At 37.7% G+C, this 5,606-nt stretch overlaps 1 non-coding gene across 1 annotated transcript; it reads right to left on the reverse strand.

The window, feature by feature from the left end:
• Window positions 1-4,819: 4,819 nt before the first annotated feature.
• Window positions 4,820-4,927, reverse strand: LOC130971402 (small nucleolar RNA R71). Its single transcript, XR_009082623.1, has one exon. It is a non-coding gene; the product is annotated as a small nucleolar RNA R71 (small nucleolar RNA).
• Window positions 4,928-5,606: the final 679 nt, after the last annotated feature.

The raw sequence follows: 5,606 nt of genomic DNA on the forward strand, positions 1-5,606 counted from the left end.
AGGTTTACAGAAAATGAGTAAACAAAGATAATTGGTGCAGAAATCCACTTCTGGGGCCCACTTGGTGTGTGCTGGGGCTGAGACTAAAGCTATCCACGAGTAGAGGCCTTTCTTGGCGTTAAACTCCAGGTTATGACGTGTTTTGGGCGTTCAACTCCGGATCATGACGTTTTTCTGGCGTTTAACTCCAGACAGCAGCATGAACTTGGCGTTCAACGCCAAGTTACGTCGTCTATCTTCGCGTAAAGTAGGGACTATTATATATTGCTGGAAAGCCCTGGATGTCTACTTTCCAAAGCCGTTGAGAGCGCGTCAATTGGACTCCTGTAGCTCCAGAAAATCCATTTCGAGTGCAGGGAGGTCAGGATCCAACAGCATCAGCAGTCCTTTTTCAGCCTAAGTCAGATTTTTGCTCAGCTTCCTCAATTTCAGCCAGAAAATACCTGAAATCACAGAAAAATACACACACTCATAGTAAAGTCCAGAAATATGATTTTTGCCTAAAAACTAATAATATTTAACTAAAAACTAATTAAAACATGCTAAAATCTACATGAAATTACCCCCAAAAAGCGTATAAAATATCCGCTCATCAGCCATTCGGCCATGCCTGGACCTCCAGACCACTTATGTATTTTCAACGGTGGATTTTCTACACACTATAGATTATGGTGTGGAGCTCTGCTGTTCCTCGAGTATTAATGCAAAGTACTATTGTCTTCTTATTCAATTCAAGCTTATTCCTATTCTAAGATATTCGCTTGCACTTCAACATGATGAATGTGATGATCCGTGACACTCATCACTATTCTCAACATATAAAGCGTGCCTAACAACCACTTCTGTTCTACCTTAGATCGAGCGTATATCTCTAACCCTCCATTCTGAAAGATCGGAGTCTTCGTGGTATAAGCTAGACTTATTGGCGGCCATTCCTGAGATCCGGAAAGTCTAAACCTTGTCTGTGGTATTCCGAGTAGGATCTGGGAAGGGATGATTGTGACGAGCTTCAAACTCGCGAGTGTTGGGCGTAGTGACAGACGCAAAAGGATCACTGGATTCTATTCCAACATGATCGAGAACCGATAGATGATTAGCCGTGTGGTGACAGTGCATTTGGACCATTTTCACTGAGAGAACGGGAAGTAGCCATTAACAACGGTGATGCCCAATATACAGCTTGCCATAGAAAGGAGTATGAAGGATTTGATGAAGGTAGTAGGAAAACAGAGATTCAAGAGGGATGAAGCATCTCCATACGCTTATCTAAAATTCCCACCAATGATTTACATAAGTATCTCTATCTTTATTTTATGTTTCTTTATCTTTTAATTATAAAAACTCCATAACCAATTGAATCCGCTTGACTGAGATTTACAAGGTGACCATAGCTTGCTTCAAGCCAACAATCTCCGTGGGATCGACCCTTACTCACGTGAGGTTTATTACTTGGACGACCCAGTGTACTTGCTGGTTAGTTGTGCAAAGTTGTGAAAAAAGAGTTGAGATTACAATCGTGCGTACCAAGTTGTTGGCGCCATTGTGTATCACAATTTCGTGCACCAAGTTTTTGATGCCGTTGTCGGGGACTGTTCGAGTTTAGACAATTGACAGTTCATCTTGTTGCTTAGATTAGGTAATTTTCTTCTTATTTTAATCATTATTTTATTTTCAAAAAGTTTTCAAAAAAAATTTCTTTAAAAAAATTTTCTTCTTTTTCGTTTCTCCAAAATTATTTTTGAAAAATCTAAAAAAATTCATAAAATCATAAAAACTCAAAAATATTCATGGTTCTTGTTTGAATCTAGTGCCAAATTTTAAGTTTGGTGTCAATTGCATGATTTTAATTATCTTGCAATTTTCGAAACACATGCATTGTGTTCTTGATGATCTTCAAGTCGTTCTTGATGAATTGCCTTATTTGATCTTCATGATTTATTGAATTGCATTGCATGATGTTCTACATATGTATTCTTGCATTCAAATATCTAAGTTTGGTGTCCTCCATGTTTTCTTTCATTAAGAAAATTGAGTTCTTGATGTTCATCTTGATCTTCAAGATTGTTCTTGGTGTTCATCTTGACGTTCATAATGTTCTTGCATATATCTTGTGTTTTGATCCAAGAATGATATGTTTCGACTCATTTTGTTATTTTTCAAAATTGAAAACATATCTTCTTGAATAAAGGATTTAGCAAAATGAAGATCCAAGAACATAAAGCAGAGGAATTACAGAAAAAAATTGGGCGTTCAAAACGCCCAGTGAAGAAGGAAAACTGGCGTTTAAACACTGATGAGCGGATAATTTATACGCTTTTTGGCATTGTTTTTAAGTAGTTTTTAGTATGATCTAGTTACTTTTAGGGATGTTTTCATTAGTTTTTATGTTAAATTCATGTTTCTGGACTTTACTAGGAGTTTGTGTGTTTTTCTGTGATTTCAGGTAATTTCTGGCTGAAATTGAGGGACTTGAGCAAAACTCTGAAAAGGGCTGACAAAAGGACTGCTGATGCTGTTGGAATCTTACCTCCCTGCACTCAAAATGGATTTTCTGGAGCTAAAAAACTCCAAATGGTGCGCTCTCAACGGCGTTGGAAATTAGACATCCAGAGCTTTCCAGCAATATATAATAGTCCATACTTTATTCGGAAATTGACGACGTAACTTGGCGTTGAACGCCAAGTACATGCTGCTGTCTGGAGTTAAACGCCAGAAACACGTCATGATCCGGAGTTGAACGCCCAAAACACGTTATAACTTGGAGTTCAACTCCAAGAAAAGCCTCAGCTCGTGGATAGACCAAGCTCAGCCCAAACATACACCAAGTGGGCCTCGGAAGTGGATTTATGCATCAATTACTTACTTCTGTAAACCCTAGTAGCTAGTTTATTATAAATAGTACTCTTTACTATCATATTATCATCTTGGTTTTGATCCCTGGATTGTATTTTGATCCAGTGACCATGTTATGGGGGCTGGCCATTCGGCCATGCCTGGACCTCTCACTTATGTATTTTCAACGGTGGAGTTTCTACACACCATAGATTAAGGGTGTGGAGCTCTGCTGTACCTCAAGTTTCAATGCAATTACTATTATTTTCTATCCAAATCAATTTTATTCTTAATCCAAGATATACGTTGCACTTCACCTTGATGAATGTGATGATCTGTGACACTCATCATCATTCTCACTTATGAACGCGCGTGACTGACAACCACTTCCGTTCTACCTTAGGTCGGGCGCATATCTCTTAGATTCCCCAACAGAATCTTCGTGGTATAAGCTAGAATTGATGGCAGCATTCTTGAGAATCCGGAAAGTCTAAACCTTGTCTATGGTATTCCGAGTAGGATTCTGGGATTGAATGACTGTGACGAGCTTCAAACTCCTGAAGGCTGGGCGTTAGTGACAAACGCAAAAGAATCAATGGATTCTACTCCAACCTGATTGAGAACCGACAGATGATTAGCCGTGCTGTGACAGAGCATTTGGACTATTTTCACTGAGAGGATGGGATGTAGCTATCAACCAAGGGTGATGCCTCCAGACGATTAGCCGTGCAGTGACAGCGCATAGGACCATTTTCCCGAGAGGATTAAAAGTAGCCATTGATGATGGTGATGCCCTACATACATCTTGCCATGGAAAGGAGTAAGAAGAATTGGATGAAAGCAGCAGGAAAGCAGAGATTCAGAAGGAACACAGCATCTCCATACGCCTATCTGAAATTCCCACCATTGGATTACCTGAGTAACTTTATCTTTATTTTCAGTTTATTTAATTTAATCCTATAATCTCTTAATTTAGTTATTTAACCTGATTGGGATTTACAAGGTGACCATAGCTTGCTTCATACCAACAATCTCCGTGGGATCGACCCTTACTCACGTAAGGTATTACTTGGACGACTCAGTGCACTTGCTGGTTAGTTGAGCGAGACTGTGAAGTTAATTTTGGACCATGGTTCTGTGCACCAAGTCTTTGGAGCCATTACCTTGGATTGTTGAAGTGAAAAGAATGAATCACGATTTCGCCCACCAAACACCCAAAACATGCAGCTCCTGGGCGTTTAACGCTAGGATGACACAAGGAGAGAAATTTTGTTTTCAAATCAAATCTTTTTCAAATCTTCATATTTTTTTTTTTTAAAAAAAATCAAATCCTTTTCAAATCAAATATTTTCAATCATATCTTTTTCAAAATCATATCTTTTCAAATATATCTTTTTCAAAAATCAAATCTTTTTAAAATTTCTTTTTCAAATCCATTTTCAAAATAAATTTCAATCATATCTTTTTAATCATATCTTTTTTAAATCATATCTTTTTTTTTTCAAAAAAATTTGATTTCAAAAATCTTTTCTAAACTTCCTATCTTTTCAAAAATTGATTTTCAAATCTTTTTCAACTAACTAATTGATTTTTTGTTTGTTTTACTATTTCTTATCTTTTTCAAAACCACAACCAATTTTTCAAAAATTCATTTTAAATTTTATTCTTTTAATTTTTGAAAATTTCTCCCACCTTTCTTATCGTTTTCTATTTAACCACTAACGTTCCTCCTCCATTGTCAATTCGAACTCCATCTCTCTTGGTATGTTCAAATTCTTCCTTACCTACCTCATCCTTCCATTCTTGTTTTCCTCTGACACCTCAAAGAATCTCTATACTGTGACATAGAGGATTCTATATTTTCCCTCTTGCTGTAAGAGACAAAGCTAGAACATGGTTGGACTCACAACCTAGAGATAGCCTGGACTCTTGGGATAAGCTGGTCACGGCTTTCTTAGCCAAGTTCTTTCCTCCTCAAAAGCTAAGCAAGCTTAGAGTAGATGTTCAGACCTTTAGACAAAAAGATGGTGAGTCCCTCTATGAAGCTTGGGAAAGATACAAGCAGCTAACCAAAAAGTGTCCTTCTGACATGCTTTCAAAATGGACCACATTAGATATATTCTATGATGGTCTGTCTGAATTTTTCAAGATGTCACTGGACCATTCTGTAGGTGGATCCATTCACCTAGAGAAAATGCCTACAGAAGCTCAGGAACTTATTGAAATTGTTGCAAATAACCAATTCATGTATACCTCTGAGAAGAATCCTGTGAGTAATGGGATGCCTCAAAAGAGAGGAGTTCTTAAAATTGATGCTCTGAATGCCATACTGCCTCAAAACAAAATATTGACCCAACAAGTCAATATGAACTCTCAAAGTCTGAATGGATTGCAAAATACATCCAACAGTACTAAAGAAGCATCTTCTGAAAAAGAAGCTTATGATCCTGAAAATCCTGCAATGGCAGAGGTGAATTACATGGGTGAAGCCTTTGGCAACACCTATAATCATTCATGGAAAAATCATCCAAATTTTTCATTGAAGGATCAACAGAAGCAAGGCTTCAATAATAACAATGGTGGAAGAAATAGGTTTAGCAATAGCAAACCTTTCCTATCATCATCTCAGCAACAGACAAAGCATTCTGAGCAGAATCCTTCTAGCTTAGCAAACATAGTCTCTGATCTATCTAACGCCACTCTTAGTTTCATGACTGAAACAAGATTCTCCATTAGAAATTTGGAGGCACAAGTGGGCCAGCTGAGTAAAAGAG

The sequence above is a fragment of the Arachis stenosperma genome, chromosome 3 (assembly GCF_014773155.1).
Source record: "Arachis stenosperma cultivar V10309 chromosome 3, arast.V10309.gnm1.PFL2, whole genome shotgun sequence".
Taxonomy (NCBI): Eukaryota; Viridiplantae; Streptophyta; class Magnoliopsida; order Fabales; family Fabaceae; genus Arachis; species Arachis stenosperma.